Source organism: Oryctolagus cuniculus, chromosome 2, assembly GCF_051225735.1.
Source record: "Oryctolagus cuniculus isolate XC-2025 breed Fujian yellow rabbit chromosome 2, ASM5122573v1, whole genome shotgun sequence".
NCBI classification, from domain to species: domain Eukaryota; kingdom Metazoa; phylum Chordata; class Mammalia; order Lagomorpha; family Leporidae; genus Oryctolagus; species Oryctolagus cuniculus.
The window spans coordinates 165,775,904-165,799,277 of NC_142868.1; positions in this window are offsets into that span (position 1 = coordinate 165,775,904).

Below are 23,374 nucleotides of genomic sequence, written 5' to 3' on the forward strand. Positions count from 1 at the left end.
GAGGCGGATAACGGGGCGGCCGGATAACGGGACGGGGAGGCGGATAGCGGAGCTGGCCGGACGGGGTGGGGGGAAGAGAAAGGGGCGAGGCCGGCGGGTAACGGGCTCTGGAGGGGACGCGCAGCCGGCGCGCGGGGCGGGCTCCCTCCGTGGGAGCCGAGGACTGGGCGCGGGGAGGCGCGTGGGGCCCGCCGCTCGCGGGTGGAGCTGGGGCGGACGCGTCTTGCCCGTCGCGGGGTTCGGGGTTGCGGGGAGCGGGAAGGCGGTGTCGGGAAGTGGGCATCTGCGAGCGCGCGTGGGACAGGAATTCTGAGCTCAGAGGACGCATCGTGAAGTTTTCGGAGTTGCCCTGTTCACCACCCCGTTTCTACCGAGTCTTTCTGATTTCTGGGTTTCCTTGACCCAGAAGCCCCACATCTAGCCCGAGGTGCGCCCCCTACCCCTGGGGTCCCCCAGGTCGGCCGGGGCAGCCACGGGTCGCGCTGGTGCTTGCGGGGCGTGCCTGGGTATCCAAGGGAGGGAGTGTGCGCCCTGGGAGCCGATGCTGACTCCACCAGAACTGCCGACCCCTCCCCCTCCCTCCCTGATTGCATCATTAGTGCTAATTGAGGGGCTTTCACACGCCGGTGCATTAGCTGTTTGCAGTGAGCTCCCGCGCCCGGGAGAGAAGCCGCCGCCCTCCCCCTCTCGCGGCTCTGCTACTCCCCCTCCCATTCGCCCTTCCCCTCCCCCGACACTGGCCACCGAGGTCCTCCTCTCTCCTTCCTGCCTCCCTCTGGGCCGGTGTTCTCTCCTCCCGAGGGTGTCAGCGACTGGCTAGGGAGCAGAAGGATCCAGAGTGTCGTGTCTGGGGGAGTGGTGGGGGTGTCCAGGCAGGGGCGATTGTCCCTGAAGATATCTGGTGTTCCTACAGGATGCAAGGTGTCTGTGATGAGAAAGTGCACTGGAATTGCGACCCTGTTCTCTGGCCCAGGAGAGGGCTGAGCCCTGTAAGTCCGGCCTGTGATGCTCCCGAGGTAGGGCTGAGCCCTGACTCCAGGGCCCCCTAACGCTGGGACAGCTGGGGCCCAGTCTAGTGGAACAGGCATGGGAAAGGCAGGGTGAAGGCAGCCAGGATTCCCCTGAGGATTCTGGAGTTTGGAGAGTCTGGTCTGTTCCCATTTAGCTTCTCTGCCCTGCCTGGCCCAGGCTACGTGTGTGTGTGAGTGTGTGAGTGTGTGTGTGTATGAGTGTGTATGTGTCTGTGTACATGTATAAGTGTGTATGTGTATGTGTGCATATATATGTGTATGTTGGTGTGTGTGTGTGTGTGTGTGTTGGGGGGGGAGGCTAAGCACAGATGCCCTCCCCAGCCCTCACACCAGATGTCTTGGGTCTAATTAGCTGTGCTGGGAAAACCAACCTGGGTTTGTAAACAGAGCTACTGGCTAAAGTCAACAGGGAACAGCAGCAAACAGCAAACATTCCCCTCACACTCAGCCTCAGTCCAATTCCGCCCCCTGGGGAAGAGGGTAGCTGGGTGGATCAGGAGGCCCCCCGCCCGCTGTGGAGCGGGGGAAAGCCTGTCTGTCTCCCTGACCCCTGTGTGGCTGCCATTTCCTTCCCAGCTGCTGGACCTCCTCCGCTGGGCAGGATCCGGGAGACTGGGAAAAGCAGTTGCCATTCCAAGATAGGCTCTGGCCCCTTTCCAGAAATTTCCCCACAGACACGTCCCCAGCTGAGCCGTCCATGAGGAAGCCGTGGGGGGGACTGTTCCGTGCAGAGTTTTCTTTGGGGCTTGCTCTGCCCTGGTGTCTTGGGAAGCATCTAAGGGTAACACTTGGCATTGCTGGCCTGCAGCTTGGAGCGGGTGAACAGAACGAGAACATTGTTAAGTTCATTACACATCATGTAGGTATTATAATAACATGTTCTGAAATTAGGTAATTATTCCTGTGATATCTCTGCCAAGCTTTGGTGTTTCTGTTATGGTCTGAAAGTTCAGTGCTCACCAATGTCTGAGAAGCAGGCACAAGTGTTCACACACACACACACACACACACACACGCCCGCCAGGTGGTACACGACTTTTCCAGCATCTCAGTTGCCAACCCGCTTTGGCGCAGGCAGGCATACACACTCTGAGATGGAAGTAGGGTCTTGGCTTCTGAAACAGCAGGACGGCGCTTTGTGAACAGAACAGCTGAGAGTTTTTGAATTGGTAGTTCTTGAGTTCTTAACCAAATTCTACTTGTTTGCCTGTGTGTGTGTGTGCGCGCGCGCGCACACCACCCAGGGAGAAGAATCATTTTAAGTAATTGAAAGGCATGGAAGGCTGCTAAGGCCCTGGTCTACACCTGCCTACCCACTGGGAGAGCAGCCTGAGCCTGTTGGGGTGGAGCCTTCTGTGCTGTCCTCCCCTGTCGCCCTCTCACCTGGAGCTCCCTGCAGCTCTCAGACCAGAGTGCGAAGGCTCAGGGCCTCCCTATGTTTCTTTGCTCTCCCCGTCTTCCTAGCACACCCTCACTCCACACACAACACTGACTTGGAGACCAGTCCCTGAGACGGACGCAGACACAGCGCCCACCCCAGAGCACTGACCGTCTTTGGAAACACCTTCTTCCGGCAGTTTTGTCAGGTTGTCATGGGCTGGCTGCGTTGTAATACTAACCTTCCAGAAGCCTTTTAATTAAAAAAAAAAAGCTATTTATTTTTTTACTTATTTGAAAGGCATAAAGAAGGAGAGACAGAGAGAAAAAGAGAGAAGCTTCCATCCATACTGATTCCCTCCCAGATGCCCTCACAGCCAAGGCTGGGCCAGGCCAGAGCCAGGAGCTTGGAACTCCATCCAGTCTCCCGATGGGTGTCAGGGACCCAAGTACTTGAGCCTTCACCTACTGCTTTCAAGGGTGCCCATTAACAGGAAGCTGGATGGGAGGCAGAGTTTGGACTTGAACCCAGGCACCCTGATATGGGATCACTAATATCCTAAATGGCTTTATTTTATTTTATTTGAGAGGAAGAGTTACAGACAGAGAGGGAGAGAGGCAGAGAGAGATCTCCCATCTGCTGGTGCACTCCCCAAATGGTTGCAATGGCCAGAGCTGAGCTGATCCAAAGCCAGGAGCCAGGAGCTTCTTCCAGGTCTCCCACAGGGCCGTGCACTTGGGTCATCTTCCACTGCTTTCCCAGGCCATTCAGCAGGAAACTGGATTGGAAACAGAGCAGCAGGGGCTCAAACTGGCACCCATATGGGATGCTGGCACTGCAGGCAGAGGCTTAACCTACTACACCATAAAGCTGCCCACGCCTTCTTTATTGTCTCCTTTCCCCTCTTTCAGGTCTTGGGCACCCCTTTTAGAGAGTTACTTTCCTATTCAAAAACTCAGAGAATAAACTGAACTGGCCCCTGTGAGCTGACCTTAGTCCTCCACACAGCCCTGTAGGCTTTTTGTTTCCCTGCAGTGAGTCGCGCCAGCCTGGTTGGTGCCCGTGCTGGCTCCCGACCTGCAGCCCTCACCTGCACTCTCTGGGCGGTGCCTTCTCTCCCAGCTCCTCCTTCCTGAAGTGTTCTCTTCCAACCTTCCCCCCTCATCTTCTTCAAGTTCTCCTGGGAGTGAGTTAGTTGGAGCCAGTGCTTGTGCAATGCAGGGACAGGGCTCCTTGGGCTCCTTGAGGGTTGTATTTTTGGGACTCCATGGATTTGTTTCCTTTAAAGAAAGTGTAACAAAATACATTTCTCAGGTCTTGGAAAACTTGATGTAAAGAGCTTGGGACAATCAGAGATTTAGCCTCATTAGCTGAGATATGTTGGGTAAGTTAATTAACCTCTCTGTGTTGACTCTCCTATTAAGGAAATGGAGAATAATAATAATAATATCTTCCACATAAAGTAGAAGAAATGCAAAAACATAAAGTTTCTGGCACAGGGTAAGCCCTCAGTATATGTACTGAGTATATGTTTTTAGTGTTAATAATAATATTAAACAAATAAATGTCTGTGACAACAGGGTGGGCTATAACTCTGCCTAGAGGCAGAAATGACTTTAATTGTTTTCCATCCTGGTTCCCATTGGTGAAAACTCAGCCTTCTGGGCTCTCTCTGTGCCTGGAATTCTCACTTTTTCCCAAATCAGCAAGCCAGTAATCCATCAGCAGGAGCCTGGTCGTCTCCCCCACACCATGGTGAGCTGCAGACAGAAGACCATGAATCTTGGTCTGTGCTCAGTCTCCTGATGCCACGGTGACCCAGAGCAGGGTGGCCTTGGCTCTGTCCTCCCTGGGGCAAGGTGCTGGGGGAAGGGGTTGATTCCAAAAAAGAGGAGGAGGAAGGGGTGGAGCCAGGCAGCCTGCTCCTCCACCCCCACCTCCCCCAGGTAGGAAGTGAAGCTGACGTTTTCCAAAATATAAAAAACAGATGATGAAGGTCAGGTTTCCTACACACTGGAGAGCGGGAGCCCCAAGGCAGAGTCCCCAAGAAATTATCTGAGACAGAGACAGGGAGGGGGTGGGGTAGCACAGAGATAGACAAAGATGTAGAAACGTGAAGAGACAAAAACCCTGAACCTGGAGAAAGGCAATCAGAGAGCGCTGTGGCTCAGGAGAGCTCCTTCCAGTCATTTCTGGAAAAGAGCTTAGTTCCCCTCTGCGGTCTCAGAGAGGGAACCTGAGCCATTTGGGCTCCAGGACTCTGTTGGACAGTGAGGCCAGCCCAGAGCCCAGACACCAGAAGGCCCTGTGGGCTCTCAGCACTCTCTCTGCTGGGGCTGGGTTTTTTCTGTCTTGGCTTCTGAGCCCCTTGGTGCAGAGGGTCCCCCCCAGTCTCCTTCCATGGACCTCGCTCCCTCCTCCTCTTTCCTTCCCAGTCTCAGCCACTGGGCTTTGCATGGGAAGGGGTGGAGATGGGACCATGTGTACGAGGTGGTTAGGAGCTAACCTATCACCCCTTCTCTGACCAAGTCAGATGGACCCTGAGTTGGCTGGACAAGTGTCCCTCTAGGCCTGGTAAAGTTGAAAGAAGCAGTTACAAGTGTGGAAGAAAGGGGGCGCTGCTGAGTTTGTGCATCTGGTTCTGCAGCTCCAAAGGGCTGACAGTTCCTCTTCCTTGGCTACCCCAGCGGGTACAGGAGGAAGATGGCTCCTTAGGACCAACGGGACTTTGGCCTGCCTCAGTCCTCAGGAGGACCAGCCCAGAGAAATTGAGAAGATTCATCCCAAACCATCAGGGACTGAAACACAGGAGAAGAAGGGTGGGTGGGGCTGGACAGGCAGGAAAGAGCTCAGAAAGAGTCGGCATCTGCCTGGCTCCCCCGTGGAGAATGCCGTATCCTGGACAGTCTGCCGTGCACCAGGAGCTGTCGAACCACTTGACACAAATTGTGAGGTCAGTGTTATCACGCCCGTTTTGTGGATGAGGCAACTGAGGCTCGGGAGAGGAAGGAATCTGTTCAGTGTCACGCCCGACCTCAGTAGCAGAACAGGCCACCATGAAATCAGAGGGCGGTGACTCAGGCCTTGATTCAGAGTCAGAAATTGTCTCAGTTCTTTGTTGTTTGGGAAAAAAAAAAGAAGAAGAAAATTCCAGCCAAAGGGAGAGGCAGAGAGGCAAATGGACTTCACCAGTGGGAGCCCTGATGGAGGTTCATTAAGGTCGTTTTTGCCTTCAAGCAACACAGTTTGGTCATGAAGATTTATTATTTTATTGTTCTTATTAATCCTAATGATAGAGCACACTTATTAAATGCTTTCATTATCATTTAATCCACTTAACGCCTCTAGGAGATAAGTACTGTTATTACCTCCAATTTTCAAGATGAGAAAATTGACATAGGAGAGGTTAGAGAAGGGGTTCAAAGACAGCTTGGGGGTGGGGAGACAGAGCCTGAATTTGGACGCAGATGGCTGCGTGTGCTGCTCGCGGGTGTCCCTGTCTGTCTGGCATCTCAGTTCTGGGCTGGGCTGGGCTAGCACAGTTTCAGCTGCGATGTTTGAAGGTCAGTCTTTCCAAGCACAGCGCTGCGATCCTGGTTACAGTGTCTGCCAGGGCACCGTGCAGTGAGGAATAACGAAGGGAGACAGACCGAGGCCCAGGGAAGAGACTGGCCTCCCGCAGAGGGAGAACCTCAGACTTCAGAGCTGAGGCCAAACCCCAGGACATCTTCCTCGGAGACCCCAGTGGGCCCTGAGGGGTGGGGGAAAGAACAAATCAGGAGTGGTTTACAAAGGGTTAATAAGATTCTGGGAGTCTATGTGGAGTTAAAATAATTGTTTCAGAAATTTCTAAAAAGCACAAAAAGGAAGTAAAATTGCGCCGAATCCCTCCATTAAAAGAGATTACCTACAGTGGGATGTGAGAACCACCTTGCCTGCTCCTCCGACCCAGCTGCGGAAGTAGCCAGGAGGTGTGGAAAGGCTCCCTGAGACACGGTGGGTGTCTGTCCCCTCCCCCTGGCCCAGCTTCCCTTGGTGTCTGCCGGTTCTGTGCCCCGAGACTCCAAGGTTAGCCACCCGAGTCTCCTGGATGTTTCCAAATTCAAACGCAGGTCCCGTGCATCTTAAACGTGGCTCTTGGATGTGCTGCTTTCTCCCCGCCCCGCCACCCTCCCGAGTTCAGGCCCTGCTTCCCACATCTGCTCGGTTGATTGCGTCTCCTAAGTGTTCTCCTCCCACCTCGGAGTCTGTGTGCGCAGCAGATTTACCTGCCAAGAACAACGCTTCCAACACATCATTTTCCTGTCCTGAAATCTTTGATGATTCCCCGTCATTTGGAGGATAATTTCGCCTGGCATTTACAGTTTGCCGCAGCCTACTTCTTCTATTCTTGTGCCCACAAGTACTTCCTGACTCTGCCTGGCAGTCTGGCTGCTGGCTTCTACAATCTTGCAGTGAGCAGTGCGACTTCCTTTCCCTGGGGTCCAAGTTTGCCCTCTGCCACCCCACCTCCCCACTTCCCTAGCTTGGTAACAAATGACCTAATAGATAGACGGAACTTGCTTTAGTTTTTGTTTTCTCTTTCTGATTTAATTGCTCACCAACTAAAAAAGTAATCTGACTCAAAGAAGTTCCCCCAAGTGTTTGCATTTTCCTTCCTTCTCCTTCTCTTCCCTCCTGTTCAAGCACATATTTACGGATTAGCTGCTCTGCAGACATTAAGCAAATACCAAGGATGAACTATAGGGGCTGGCGCTGTGGCGTAGTAGTAGGTTAAGCCTCCACCTGCAGTGCCCACATCCCATATGGGTGTCAGTTCGTGTCCTGGCTGCTCTCTTTTGATCCAACTGTCTGCTTATGGCCTGGGAAAGCAGTAGAAGATGGCTCAAGTGCTTGGGCCCCTACACTCACATGGGAGACCTGGAAGAAGCTCCTGGCTCCTGGCTTCGGATTGGCCCAGCTCTGGCCATTGTGGCCTTTTGGGGAGTGAACCAGCACATGGAAGACCTTTGTCTTCTCTCCCTCTGTCTGTAATTCTGCCTCTCAAATAAATAAATAAATATATATATTTTTAAAAAGAATGAATGATGGAGTTTCTGTCTTGAAGCATTTCTTCAAATATGTATATTTTTAAAAAAAGGTTTATTTGCCAATTTAAAATTTGAAAGGCAGAGTTAGAGAGAGAGAGAGAGAATATTTTCCATTCACTGGTGACTCCCCAAATGGCCACAACGGCAGGGACTGATCCGGGCTGAAGCCAGGAGCCAGGAGTTTCATCATGGTCTCCCACGTGGGCACAGGGCCCAAGCACTTGGGCCACCCTTTGCTGCTTTCTCAAGTGCACTAGCAGGGAGCTGGATCAGAAGTGGAGCAGCTGGGACTCAAACTGGCACTTATATGGGATCCCAACCCACTGTACCATGAGCCAGCCTTGAAATCGGTGTTCTTCATGAAAGAAGTCACCCAGGCTTCTCTCTGGCCACAGTCTTCTGACTCCTTAGTAGTTGGATAATGCTCTGCTCAGAGCGGGTCCCGGCATCTTGGCACTTGCTGGTCCTGCTGCCTGGAGCCCTCTGCAGACGCCTCAGACCCTCCCATGGTTGACTCCTTTTCTGTGTGGAAGTTGAAATGTCATCTTATTGCACAGGCCTCCTCTGTTTTGTGTGGTGAGAGCACTTATTGTTCCCTGCAATTATGTTGTTCTGCCTGTCTATTTTTAATTTTTGGTTGTCACTGTCTCCTCATTAGAATGTAAGCACCATGAAGGGTGGGTGTTGTGGTGCAGTGGGCTAGGCCATGCTTGGGACATCTGCATCACCTATTGGGGTGCTGGTTTAAATCCTACACTGCTTCAGACCCGGCTTCCTGCTAATGCACCTGGGAGGCAGTGAATGATGGCTCAAGCACGTGGGCCCCTGCCACCCCTGAGGGAGACCCACATGGAGTTCTGGCTCCTGGCATTGTCCTGGCCCAGTCCCTGCTGTTGTGGGCATCTGGGAAGTGAACGAGTAAATGGAAGATCTCTCTCTCTCTCATTCTCTCTCTGTGTCTCTCCCTCTCTTTCTTACAAAAAAGAATGCAAGCCCTGACAGCAGGGCTTTTGTTCACTGCTGCGTGCTCCAGCAGCCTGTAGCAGGCTCTCAGTCACCCTTGTGGAGAGACTGAGCACCGCACTCCAGGGGTCCTCTGGCAACTCCAGGTGAGCCCCAGGGTTCGGATGCCCTGTGTCTACCGATGCACTCGTCCACTGATTTTCTTCAGTGATATCAGCCTCTTGTGTCAGAGGCTGAACAATGAGAGTCTCCTCTCTTGCAGAAAAGTTCCTCTTCCTGGGTCTTAACCAAACATAGCCTCTTTATCATCAGCCTGGCTTCCTGCTTCCTGCAACCTGCTCCTGCCCCGCAGAATTTACCTGCCCTGTGTCTGGTTCCCTTAGGGCTCAACTCTGTGACTTTTAAGGTGACAATCAGTTAATCCAATAACAGAACCCTGCTAATGTGCTAACTGGAAAGGGTGAAAAAAAGGCTCCCAACTCCCTCCCTTCTGACTCAGGTAACATCTGTGTGTTTAACAGGGCCCTTCTGGAGACAATTAAATAAATGCTTTATTGAAACAATAAAATTAATAGGGGTCTCATGGAACTCAATGAAAGGTTTTTAAAAATTAACTTCATTGTTTTTTAAGCTTTAGGACAAGCTTTGATAGGCAAGGGGGCAGGGTCAGATTTTCATTAAAGCAGGTTCCAACCAGGCTTGTGCTTGAGGGGTTGGGAACTCAAGCCTCAGCATTCCTCCCAGGAACGGCCACTGTTGCCTTTCTGGGGCCTGGTTCTCAGGGGCTCACCAAGCCGCAGGCCGTGTTTTTCTAATCACAGGTTTTAGTTCTGTTCCTGGGTCCCTGTGAATTCATTTATATAAACTCCAGTCTTCTGGGGATTTGAGTGCCCTAGATTAGGTGTGTAGTTAAAAGACACTTCACAATGACATTTGCCATGTTGAGTGAATGAAACAGTGACTGCTGGGGACATTCATTCTGCCAGGAAGAGGGTGATGCATTTGTCTGTTCTGCCTTTGTCTGGATGCAGGCTCCTCCATGCCACTGTGTTGCCCTGCCCCCACCCACCACTCAGCCTATAACCCATGACTAGTCATTACTTCCTGGGAACCATTTTTGGCCTTAAGAAAGGTCTAAGAAGCCAGAGGTTCATTTGGAACCTAAGGCAGACATGTTTGGAAGCGCTGTGGGAGGTTGTGCTGGAGGGAGGCTGGGCAGCAGGTGTGGTGTGGGCCTGGGGAATTTGCTCGTGAAGGAGTTGCCCGGCTCGGAGCATGGTGGGACCTTGGGCAGGGAAACGCTCCTGGAGGCTGTGGTTCTCTGTCCAGATGGATGGAGCTGGCATAAGACTGTCTTCAGGACTCCTCATTATTCCTATCAAGGTAGCATATTGATTCAAACCATCTGTGGGCTTGTGAGGTCTGATTAGACTTGGCGTTTCCAACCCCGGGCTCCCGACTTACGCCCTCTGTGAGTGTGAGGAGCAGGCTGAGGGTGTGGTTGACGTCAGGCGTGGACCCTTCTCTGAGCCCCAGACTCCTTGCCCCCGGTGACTCTGGGTACCTGCAGCTCCAGGCCCCTCCCCTCCCCTGGGCTGCCAGCAGGCCCTGGGAGGGGGCTCTGTGCTGGAAGGCAGAAGGCTTCTGCTCCTCCCAGCTCTGCTCTGAGCTGATTGTATGACTTGCAGCAAGTTATTAGGCCTTTCTGGGACTCATTTCTTTCATCTGCAAAATGGGGCATTGACATCTGCTGTGGTTGCTTTGAGGATCACGTGAGTGTGCACCAGGGTTGCTTTTGTGGATGGTGTTCCCAGTGCCAGGGCTCAGGACCTGGCTACCCTGGAGTCGCAGTTCCTGAGTACTGGGTTGGGGATATTTTTTGGCTCTGGAATGGAGAATGAAGCTTTGGGGGCTTTAATTCTTCTGCTCCCCCCATCCACTGCTTCCCCTCGAGGGAATCTGCTCCCTTCCCTCCTTCGATACCCTGGCGGTATCTTCCATCCCACCACACCGTTATCCTCCTGTATCTCTGCTGTTCACCCCTCTTGTTTCCTCCTTTGAACTCTATCCCAGAGTCACCTTCCCTCTCCTGGCCCCACTGCCATCCCTTCAGTCTAGGCCATCGTGATCTGAGTTTCTGTAGGAGCCCCAAGCGGGTCTCTCCCCTCCCCTCTGCCTGCACAAGACTCCCAGGACAGTCTTCCCAAGGGCCACCTTTTACTGCGTCACTCTCCGGCCAAAGAAGGCCAATGGCTCTCATAGCCATTCTCCCCCACGTGCTTTCCGGAGCCTCCACTCCTGTGTTCCACCTGCTCTTTCTCACCTGATTTCCTCTAGTTCTCCCCAACACAACTTCCTCTACAGTGAGACGCCATTCCTGACCATGCCCCTTCCTACCTCTGCGCTCCTGCTCAGCTGTTTCCCCTGGTTGGCGTGGGAACTGCTCCTCTTTTCTCTGCCAGCTTTCCCCAGGCCACAGCCACCTGCTCAAGGCCCTGGCCACACCTTGCCCCGGAGTCATCATCGTAGGAGTTGTCTTACCGGCCTACCTCCACACCCTGTGCATCCTAAATTCTTATATTGACAGGACAGATTTAGTGTCAATTATCCTTCATTTCTTGCCCTTCCCCTGCCCCCATCATCCTTTCCCCACCTGGATTGTAAACTCTTTTTTTTTTTTTTAAGATTTTATTTATTTTACTTGAAAGTCAGAGTGACAGAGAGGCAGAGGCAGGGAGAAAGGAGAGAGGAGAGAGAGAAAGTCTTCCATCTGCCAGTTCACTCCCCAAATAGCTGCAACTGCCGGAGCTGAGCCCATCTGAAGCCAGGAGCAGGAGTTTCTTCCGGGTCTCCCACGCGGGTGCAGGGACCCAAGGACTTGGGCCATCTTCTACTGCTTTCCTAAGGCCATAGCAGAGAGCTGGATTGGAATTGGAGCAACCAGGAGTGGAAGTGCAGCAGCTGGGTCTCGAAGTGGCACCCATATGGGATGCTGGAACTGTAGGCGGTGGCTTCACCTGCTACACCACAGTGCCGGCCCCTGTAAACTCTTCAAGAGCGGGAAGGCTCTGTCTTCTATCTGTGCATGACATCTAATCAAAGGTTGGATGCCCAGTGGAAATCTTTTTGATTAGGTTCACAAAGAGGTCTGGAGACCCAGTGTGTGGATTCTCTATTCTAAATAGAGATTTTGGCCCACCACCCCTCCCCATATCCCCCCTCCCCAGAATCTACCCCCACCCCCGCCATGTCTTCATCCATCAGTAATAAAGCAGGAACAATAGGGGGTTTCTTTCTAATTAAAGGGAGCAGTTAGTGTTTCCACTTCAAAGCCCTGAGAGAGAAGACTTTTGTTCCTTGGGCCTGGGAGCACTGGAGCCCTGGCTGGGTCGGGAAGTGGAGCTCCAGGCCCAGCCAAGCATTAAGCTCGTGAACCTGAGATCCCCCCATCCGCAGGCAGAGAAGCTCAAATTTAAAACAACAACGTAATTTGGTACCTTCGGCTCTGATAAAACAGTTGGGGGAATTTCTTCTCTCCTAGCGTCTGAAGCCAGTGTTATTACAGGTGTGTGCTTGTCTCTCCCACACCCCGCCCGGCCCCTGTTGCCCCAGTACACACAGCCCACACATGTGCCCCACCACGTGCTGTCACGTATGTGAGACTTGTGGAGGGCACACGGCGTTCCCCTCCCCCTGTTCCCAAGACACTCTGGTCTGCACGTCCTGCACACCCAGGTGCTCTCACACTTACCATTGCTGCACTGCCACATGCCCACAAGCCAGGGAGTCTGGCTGGGGCCTGTCCATAGTCTACTCACATTGGCGGAGCTATGTTCTCCTCCCACTTACAGCAACTGCAGACGGATTCTCTGACCTTGGCCCAGACTGGTTCCCACCCTGATTATAAACTGGCTGCTACTATTGTCCACGGACGGAAACCCCAAAGTGGCCACAAACTGAGGCCCCGGTGGGGTGGGGTAATGCACTGAAGCTTCAAGGTGGCACAGACTGTGTCCTGACAGTGGTCATGATGTGAGACTCAGCAGAGGCACAGAACAGGTCTTTGCTCTATCAAAACATGCCACAAGTTTGACTCATTGGTCCTAATGGAGGTGGGAAGGGAGTTGTTGCTTTATTTGTTTTGTTTTTGGCCCAGTTGCCTTGCTGAAACTCTGTAGAGCCCACATAATGTTTCTATCTGTCCATTTGCCTATCCATCCATAATCCATCCATCTGTCCATCATTGACCCATCCTCCATCCATCAACCATCCACCCATTCATCTTTTTTTTTTTTTTAAATTTTTTTTGGACAGGCTGAGTGGATAGTGAGAGAGAGAGACAGAGAGGAAGGTATTTCTTTGCCGTTGGTTCACCCTCCAATGGCCGCCGGGGCCGGGGCACCGCACTGATCCGAAGGCAGGAGCCAGGTGCTTCTCCTGGTCTCCCATGGGGTGCAGGGCCCAAGCACTTGGGCCATCCTCCACTGCACTCCCTGGCCACAGCAGAGAACTGGCCTGGAAGAGGGGCAACCAGGACAGAATCTGGTGCCCCGACCGGGACTAGAACCCAGTGTGCCGGCGCTGCAAGGCAGAGGATTAGCCTGTTGAGCTGCGGCGCCGGCCCCACTCATCTATCTTATGGTGAGCAACTATTCTTTGCCATGGAGTGGTAAGCAAGGTTAAATATAGTAGACCCCATTCTCAGACATCTTATTGTTAGACTCAAAGCATGTGTTTTGGCGTTTCACAATGCTGTGTTCAAGTTCACTAACTAGCTCACTTTGGATAAATCCTCTAACCCTGCTAAGTCTCAACTTCCTCCTGGGTCAATTGAGGATAACACTGAAGACCTCTACAGTGTTAGAAGGAGTGGATGAGGTCACCTATCAAGGGCTAACACCATGCCTAGCATGTGGAACATGCTCAAGAACTACCAATGATCAGTCATTTGGCCATTATTTGCCCTGGTGGGGATAGACATATCCATCTAAACCACAGAGCAGAAAAATGATGTACTGGTTCCGGGTACCAGCTGAAGGGGGAAAGCCAGGGAAGGCTTGTGGAGTGGGGGCAGCGCTGGGACAGGGGAGCAGGAGTCTCCTTGGCTGATCAGGGCTTTTGGGCCAAAGAGGAGGAAATGGCACACATGTGGCACGGAGGCCAAGAATGGCATCCCCCAGCAGAGTAAGGACAGGGTGTTCTGGTGACTGCAGAGGGCACTATTCCTCTGGCACACTTAGCGCACGCCTCCAGCTGACAAAGCATCCAGGAAGGTCTTGAGGGGCATTTGGCCGGGTGATGACTGTACTGAAGCAGTGCTGCCATTAAGAGATGGAGGGCGGGGGCTTCGGACTGCGCCCCTTCCCTGTGCTCCGATCTTGCCTTCTTGTCTCATTTTCTTTCCTAATACCCCCCTTCATTCTCTTTTGTCTCCGTGGAGTGCGGAGGGACCCCCTTGTCCTCACCCCTTGCTTTCCTCCTCCCCCCAGGCCTCTCTGAGCCTGGATCTCTCTGGTTCAGCCCAAGGGGGCTCTTTCTGCACACGTGATCCCGGCAGCATGGGGCATGGCCGCCCTGCTGTGGCCTTGCTTGCTCCCCTGATTATTTCTCCTTAATTGAGCGTAAAGAATGTGAGGAATGTGGAGTAGACCGCATGCAGCGGGCTGCTGCAGCCCCTCAGGGATCCAGATTCTGGGCTCCAGGATGGGAGCACTGCAGATGGCCAGCTGAACCCCGCAAAGCTGCATCCATTCCTGGACCCCCTCCCTCTCCCCACGGTGGGGCCCACTTCTTCAGCCTTGATCTGGTCCCTTCGCTGATCCTGGGCTGTCTTCTCTCTTCTCCCTGGGGCTGTCTGCTCTCTCTTCCCTGCCACAAAGAATTTCGCGTCTTTATAAAACTGGCCATGATCTCCCCTCTTCCTGGGAGTCTCCCTTGATTTAAACCCATTTGACATGGATAATCCTTATAAACCTATAATCCCAGGTGGAACTCTAAAAGCTATTCATTCTCCTCTGATGGAGGAGGAAGCCACGTTTCTGGCTGCCCCTTGGCCTTCCCTGGCTGCTGGAAACTCCGTGCCTGGGCTGTGGGAAGGTGCAAGTCCAGGTGTGAACTTGACGCTTGCTCATCAGGAAGGCAGCCAGGCCATTTGCAGCCAAGCTCAAGTGTGAGAACCACAGGGGGTGCTGTATGGGCTCTGTTGCCTCTTTGCTCTGCCCACCTGGTGACCCGCACACGGGGTCCAGCCCTCCGGCTCTCTCAGCTGGGAGTGTGGCATGGAGAAGAGAGCATGGGTTGAGTTCCGGGTTGGAGTCCTGGCCTTGTCATCTATTAGCTATGTGACCAGGTGATTTGTTGTTGTTGTTGGCTCTGAGGTTTTTCCCTTATGTTGAAGATACTGGTGGTGTCTTCACATTTGCAGGACTGTGAAGATAGAATCAGATGTGCCAGGATACAAGTGGATCTTTGCAGGAGACTGGAAGAAGGGGTTTAACTTTGCTAGAAGAGGTTTTGTTTCCCGTGGTGAATGCAGCAAGCCTGCCCTAGGAACCCTCATCCAAACGGCAGACTGAGTGTGCAAGGGCAAGCCTATGACTTCCATCCAGCGGCTGGCTGGTCCCACAGCAGAGCTCTGCCCGAAGTGGGTCTGCAGAGCCAGCCACAGAGAAGTGCAGGTCGGGAGGCTGGCAATCCCAGTGCCGCAGCTTTGACCCCGTAATAGAGGGCGGTGGCAGCTGAGGCCTGGCCAAAGGAAACCGCTGACTCGGCAGCAGTGGGACAGGTTCAGGCTATATTTAAAGAGGAACTTCCTGCCCAGGAGAGATGTTCTGTGTTGAGATAGCTCAGCCCTCCTGGAATAGCAGAGTGTGGGCTGGTCTCATTTTCACAAACAGGACCAGGGTGAGGGCCGGATGGGGTGCAGGGCAAGCTTACCCAGGGTGGTTCTCCATGGCTTCTTCCTCCTCTAGGCTCTGCGGGCCACCTTCAGCCTCTTGCCTCATCTGATTCCCGGTGGCTGTGCCCCGAGGGTAGCTCCATCTGGAGGTGGCAGGGCTGAGAATAAGCTGATTCTGTTCTGCCACCTCTGGGAAGTTCCTGCTGTTAGTGATTTGCACACTTTTTCCAAGAAGAAAATTCAAAACAAAGTGGGAGTAAATGGGCCTCGAGCGTGATGGTGCAGGGGGCTTTGTCATTGGGGGTGTTTATGTGCAGGGGCCCCTTCATCTTTATGACGCCTGGAATGCTGGGTATTAGCGAGGCTTAGGACAGAGGCTGACCTGCCGGGCGGAAGCTGACATTTTCTTCCACTTCCCAGTGGTGACTGCCCTCTGCTGTGTGGCAGGCAGGAGGTGCCCAGCGCCAGCTGCAGAGCACGGTCCCCCTGACGCTGAGGTCAGCCTGGGCAAGCAGGTGCTGGAGCAGAGTGCAGAATGGGGCAGTGAGGCATGTGGTGGTTGAGGTATTGATTTGCAGGAATCTCTTTTCTCCAGCAACAGGCTGAGCAGTTTTGTGGAATCAGACGCCAGACATCTCTCTTCTTTGGAGCTGCACCCCTCCAGGAGCCCAGCAGCGTCTGTGTCCCTGCCCCGGATCTCCTCTCCCATCCCCATCTGGGTTGACATTCCTGCTCATGGTCACAGCAGCCCTGACGGCGGCCGTGGCTGAGCCACATCTGGGGCTCGGATGGTCACATCTGGATCTGCCCTGCCCAGAGCTGACTATTTCTCTTCTGACTGTTATCTGCCTCTGCGGAATCGGGATGTGCGGATGGTGGGTTCCCAGTCCCTTGAGCTGTCAGTTCTAGGGGAGAGCTGGGGAGGACCCTGAGTCACCAGGCCCCCTCCCTCTGCAGCCGTGGATTCCTGGCTCTTGCCGTCCAGACACAGGCACGAGGGAACGATTCCTCCAGAGCCCTCACGCCTCCCTCCCTAGGCCTTCTCTCTCCTTCTGTCCTGCTCTGCTTATGCCACTCCCCCCTCCTCCTCCCAGGGCTAATTATACCTCTTATTATTGTTATTGACACCAGGTTCCTGCTCCCACGTGGCAACAGGCGATAGTGGCTGAAGGAAAAGAACTCTTGGGATAGATACAGGAGGGCAAAGGGTGGGAAAAGACAAGACAGGGCTGGACTCAGGTGGCTTCAGGTCACCCAGACTGACTTGGGTTCCCCAAGCTAATCTGGGAAAGGCTCTGGGTCGTGTTGACGTTCCACACAAGGGCCAACATGTTCAGGGCTTATGGCCAGGCGTATCTGTGAGGGGACTGCAGCTGGGTTTTCCAGGATGGCTCCCCCAGCAGGCCTTTTTGGCCAGGGTCCCCTTGCTGGGTGACCTTTTCAAGACTGATGGCGAGTGGCGGGGCTGGGGAGGCCGAGATTTTCTTGATGTGGTCTTCACAGAAGGAGAGCCACCCTGACCATAACATTCCTGACCAAAGGCTGATTCAGGGAGGAATGGAGAACTCCAGGGAGTGGGTGCCTTTCTTTGCTGCTTGGGCCAGTCTGCTGGTATCCACGGAACTCTGCAGCAGGCCAGCGTCTTCCTGCGTGAGCTCCTCCAGGAAGAGGGGAGGTAGATTGCCTTTGGCTTCCCTCACTGCACTAGAGGAAAGTGAAACCGGACAGGTCCTGACCAGGACAGTGTGTGGTGTGTGCATGAGATACATCACCATGGTTAGAAGGGCATCACCGCTGGGGCTGGCCTGTGGCACAGGGTAGCGCTGCTGCCTGCAGCATGGGCATCCCGTATGGGCCTGGTTCAAGTCCCAGCTCTCTGTTTCTAATCCAGCTCCCTGCTCATGTCCTGGGAAAAGCAGCAGGAGATGGCCCAGATGCTTGGGCCTCTGCATCCATGTGGGAAACTTGGAAGAAGCTCCTGGCTCTTGGCTTCGGTCTGGCCCAGCCCCAGCCTTTGCGGCCACCTGGAGAGGGAACCAGCGGATGAAGATCTCTGTCTCTCTATAACTCTGACTTCCAAATAAATGAATAAATAAATGCATCTTAAAAAAAAAAAAAAGGAAGGGCATCGGCCTGGTCCTGATGGAGAACTCCCTCTGTGTGTTCCCAGAGGCTCTGAGACCTGGCCATTCGGGAAGCCATTGTGCCCCACACATTCTGGGAGCCCAGCTCGGGTTGGCTGCTCAGGAAAAGCACCCCCACAGTGGGGGGTGGAGGCTGCCGTGGCGGGGTCCTCCGTGGTGCTGCAGAGCTGAAGGTTCACCAGGTTTGGGGTGGTTTTCCGGGGTCCACTCCTCACCACCTGTGCTATGATTCTTGTGTTACTCTGCAGCAGGGTTCAAGTTCTGAGGTTTCAGGGCCAACTTCCACTCTGCACCTGAGCAGAGACCCCCATCTATATCTCATCTGACAGGGCTTGTTTTGGCTTCTAGAGCAGCCATAATGTTCCTCGTGCAGACGGAAGACAACCCAGCCGAGGCCCCACACTCACCTGCCGATGGGCGTGGATTCTGCCCGCCACATCCCAGGCTGGAGGCACCTGACGGCAGTAACTAGTCTAGCCTTTTGGAGCCTTGGTTTTCTCACCTGTAAAGGGGTGATATTGGTAAAGCTAAACTCATAAGGTTGGTATTCAGTAAGTACTGTACCATAAAGAAAAAACTAACTGTGGAGGCTTATGCCTTATAAATGCTCAGTACATGTAAACTCCGGCTTTTTGCTAATTCCTTCGCAATGGGCTTCTAAGTATGGATGAGATGAGAATTTGGAGTTGGGGTTCCTGAAAGTGAGGTTTAAAGTTTAGTGAAGGATAAAGTTACGGGGATCAGATTCAGTGATTGTGAGGGGTTTGGGATTCCTGTGAGGGATGGATGTCAGGGTTGAGTCTGGGGTAAGCATGACATTTGGGATAGAAAATTAGGCGGCGGGGGCGGAGTTCACATTTGGGAAGTCCTTCTGTTAGCAGTAGTATGACTAGACCGAACCTCAGCATGAACACAGGAGCCGCCTTGGGGCTCCGAGGGTCCAGCTTCCTGAGGGGGTGCCGTTAGCTGCCTAAACCTTGAGCTTTGCCAGGATGACTCCCCAGGCTCTGTCCTAGTGGCCAGGGCAGTGCAGTCAAGGGCTGGAGGGAATGTCGGAACTCCCTGTGGCCTTCTGCTTTCAGGCTACTCCTACCCCTACCCTTGGACCCTCCAGGCCTCCCACATCCAGCCCTCCCCCCCTCCCCACCAACTCCCAACCATCCTCTGGCCTCTGACTCCAGGACTGTGTCCCCAGCTCCCTTCCACACCTCGCAGGAAACTTGGCCTGGCCTGGGTGCCTGCTCCAGCACGCTCGCCCTCCTCCAGCCTCCATCTCTTGGACAAGGGCAGGACACAAAAGCTGGATCCCTGTAGCAGCCCCATCCTCCCCCTCCGGCCTCTCTCCCTCTCTGAGTTCCCTCCAGGGCTGGAAGAGGCCAAAGAAAACAGAGCGCTTCCCCGGCTCTCTCTCTCTCTCTCTCTCTCTCTCTCTCTCTCTCTCTCACTTCCTGCTGGGGGGAAGATGGTTTACTCCCTCCCCCGCCCTGGCTCCCGACCTGGCCTTGGTGTCATGTTTCTCTAAGCTTCTAGAATCAGAGGCCCTGCCTGGGCTGGAGCCGGACCCCTCACCTCTCTCCACTCCACCTCTCGCATGCCTTTTCTCCTTCAGCCTAAGGCCCTGTACCCCGATCTCCCTTGCCTGCAGTGAAATTTTACCCTTCAGATGGTGGAAAATTCCAGTGGAAGAAAGTTTTCCTGGCAGTGGAGGGGCCTGCAGGTTGAGGGCAGGGTGCAGGAGGGTGACTGCTGCTACTGGGAAGGGGTCTCCACGCGATGGATAAGCAGGAGTTTTGGAGGCCCAGGGAACCCAGAAACTTCCGCGTGGGTTTGCTGAGCCGGCCCAGGAGGAGTGGCATCCGCAGAACCGTGCAGCCCTGGCCGGTGGGGGTCTTGATTCCAGTAGTACCGCAGGGCCACGTGGCCCCACGTCCATTGTGGCTGACCCAGGAGGCGAGTCTCCCTTGGATACCTCTGGATTTCAGACTTCTGTTCAGTCCAGTTCTGAGTCGAGGTCCCCTTCCCTCTTCCAGATCCCTAGGAGGATTCTCAGACATTTGTTTTGCTCTGTTTGGACCTTCATTCAAGAGACCATGAGCTCCTGAGGGGGTTGTGGAGGCTGTGAAGACCTGGAGTTCTCCCTGCCCCCGCTGAGAAAAGCAAGAGGAAAGCAAACAGGACAGGAGGGGAGGAAGCACTGTCTGGTGGAGGGAAGGGAGGCGTGGTCCCAGGGATCCCTCTTCCGATGATCACTCACCTGCCCCTACCACAGGCAGTTGGGTGGAGGCTCTTGAAGGGTGAGGAAGGGAGGAGCTCTTCCCCTAGGACTGGCTGGAAGGGGTCCTGAGTTTGCAGACTGACTGCTGGTGAAACCTACCCTTGTGTTTAACACGAAGTGAAGTTCCTTCCCTTCCCTCCCTCCCTCCCTCCCTTCTTCCCATCCTTTCTTCTCTGCTTCCTTAGTCTATTTTTCCCCCTACACTTCACAGACCCAGCTGAGGTACTTTGCTGTGTGCTAAGGTTATGACAGTAGATAAGACAAAGGTAAAGACAGACAACCTGGGGTCTCACTTGGGGGTGGGGGCAGGCAAGGCAGTCACCCAGGAAATGCAATGCTGTATCCCAGGTGTCTACGGCAGAACAGCGTCTAGACATGGTGGGGTATAAAAGGGCTGTTGGTAAAGCTTCAAAGCTGAGGGGTTCGGAGCAGGTTTTCAGGCAGGGGGAATGCTTGAGCAATGACGAGGTGAGAAATACCACATTTTATTAGGAATATCTTCTCCGGTTTGGAGTGGAGGACTAGGAGCATTCATATGGCATCTGCTGAATATATTTTTCTCTTGGAGAAGGCTGGAAGAGCAACGTCTGCTTGCTCCTGCTTGGGCTAAGCTCAGAGCTCTTTGAGTTATCCGCACCCTCACTCTCTGCTTCTCCTTTGATTGCCACGTTCCTAACCACCTCATTGAACATTTTTACTTACCTATTTTCATTTTATTTGAAAAGCAGGAGAGAGAAGAGGGAAAGACAGACAGAGACAGAGACATATTTTCCATTTGCTGGTTCACTTCCTAAATGTCTGCACCGGCCAGGGCTAGGGGGGACCAAAGCCAGGAGCCTGGAACTCAATCCAGATCTCCCACGCGGGTGGCAGGGACCCAAGTACTTGAACCCTTACCTGCTGCCTCCCAGGGTGCACATTAGCAGGACGCTGGAACCTGAAGTGGATCTGAGACACAAACCTGGGTTTGGTATGGGATGTGCCAATCCCCGCCTCCACCGCGACGATGCCATTTCAATCTGCAGTGGGCCTCTTCCTTCACAGCTCTAACCTCTCATCCTTCAACTCGCTTGATTTTTCTCCACAGCAATGATCCCATTCTAACACTTCGTGTGTTTTGTTTCTGTTTTGTTTGTCTCCCACCACCAGAATGTAAGCTCTACAAAGACATGGAATGTTGTCTTTTTAATTTACTCCTGTATTCCTAGTGCCTGAAAAGCCTGACCGAGGGCTCACTAAATATTTTTCCGATTGGTATTCATTCCTTGATTCAGTGGGAAACTAACTTTCTTTCTTTCTTTCTTTCTTTCTTTCTTTCTTTCTTTCTTTCTTTCTTTCTTTCTTTCTTTCTTTCTTTTTCCTTCCTTCCTTCCTTCCTTCCTTCCTTCCTTCCTTCTTTCCTTCTTTCCTTCTTTCCTTCTTTCCTTCTTTCAGATGCATTTATTTATTTGAAAGGCAGAGTTACAGAGAGAGAGGGAGAGACAGAGATCTTCTACCCGCTGATTCACTCCCCAGATGGCTGCAATGGCTGGGGCTGGGCCAGGCTGAAGCCGGAGGCCAGGAGCTTATTCTGGGTCTCCCACATGGGTGTCAGGGGCCCAAGCAGTTGGGCCATCCTTTGCTGCTTTCCCAGGCACATTAGCAGGGAGCTGGACTGGAAGTGGAGCAGCTGGGACTCTAACTGGTGCTCTTATGGCAGTGGTTTTACCTGCTTTGGTGCAATACCAGTCCCTCTGGTCATTTCTAAAATGGGCCAGGTATGGTGCTGGAGGGGCCAGGTATGGTGCTGGTGAGCTGTGCTGGTTCTTGGACCAGCGGCATTAGAATCATTTTAAGGTGCTTATTAAATAAAAAGATTCTGGAATCTCCCACAAAACCTAATGAATTCCACAGATGGTGGCTGCATTTTAGCAAGCATGCCTGGTGACTCACTGTGCAGCAAGGTTAGAAGCCGCGGTAGCCAACCTGGAAAACAGAATACGCTTCCTACATCGATAACAGTCAATAAGGGCATGGGGATTAGCATTCCAGGAAGGAATGCAGGGAGACGAGACAGGAGGCTGTGATGGTCCGCTCAAAAACCATGGTGGTTTGGACTAGAGTTGAGCATTGAAGGTGGAGAGATGGAATGGCTTCAGGAACTCAGATCTTGGAACTGGATTGCACAGGGCTGGCCAGGGGGCGGGGAAAGGATGCATGAGTGATGACCTGTCATTCCAGGCGTGTCCTGATGCAGCCATGGAGGTGGCAGCATTCAGGTGAGGCTATCCTGGAGGAAGACCTTATCTAGGGGTGTGATTATGAGTTTGGTCTTAGATGTACTGAATGGAAGGCATTTTTGGAAATCAGAGGGATAATGTAGGTTATACCCAGGACAGGCAATTTCAAAAGCCGGTCTTCTATAAACATGGTGGTCAAAGTGGAGGGGCTGGTGCTGTGGCATAATGGGCTAAGTCTCCACCTGCAGTGCTAGCTTCCCATATGAGAGCCAGTTCAAGTCCCGGCTGCTCCTCTTCTGATCCAGCTCTCTGCTAGGGCCTGGGAAAGCGGTAGAAGATGGCGCAAGTGCTAGGCCCCTGCACCCAAGTGGGAGACTGGGAAGAAGCTCCTGGCTCCTGACTTCGGATCGGCGCAGCTCGGATTGGTGTAGCTCTGCTTGTTGCAGCCATTTGGGGAGTGAATCAGCGGATGAAGGACCTCTCTCTCTCTCTCTCTCTCTCTTCTTACCTCTCAAATAAATAAAAATCTTTAAAAAAAAGTGTAAGTAGTTGACTTTCTGCCAGGCAAGAAAACTGAGATCAAAGGAGTTAACACGGATTGATCTCAGCATATTTTCCTGTCATGTGAAAAATATGTAAATGTATATAATTTCTGTTGTGAGAGGCAAATAAAGCAATGGAAGCTGAAATAAAATTACATGTACTCTACACTTAATTTAAAAAAGCAGGAACTCTATGCATGTTTATAAAATGCATGTGTAGCTGTTATTGAGAGATTGAAGTCTTACTGACACCAATATGAAGTGATGGGTTGTGATTCACAGAGAAGGCAATGTGATTTCTGCACATGGGCTCTGACCTTGAGTGACCTAGCCGGAGCTTGGAGAGTGGTTCCAATTGAATCACCGCTGTGCTGGGTGGGAGTGGAGTAGGGAGGAATGCCTCACAGGACTGTGGGAAGATGCTGCACTTTAAGCAGAAGGAAAAAGTGGGCCAGCAGGCCAGAGGTGGCTCACAAGGGAAAAGAGATTCAGAGAAGCAAGACGTGTCAGGTTTCTGCAGCCTGGCCCAGGGGAGGCCAATGCAAGACCTGGAGAGCCAGGGCAGCCTGGGGACGAGAGGGTGTTCATTGTTGTGTGGGAGCAGGAACTCTGGCTCCTGTGCCAAGGGGAACTAGTTCCTCAAGGGCCCTTTATCTTGATTCTGGGCTCATCACACCTTCTGGTGAATTTACCTTATTGATAATGGAAAACATTTCATTTATGAAAATGTATTTGAAAGGCAGTGAGAGGGGGAGAGAGAGGGAGAGAGGGAGAGAGAGAGAGAATCTCCCATTCATAGGTTGACTCCCCAAATGCCTGCAATAGCCTGGATTC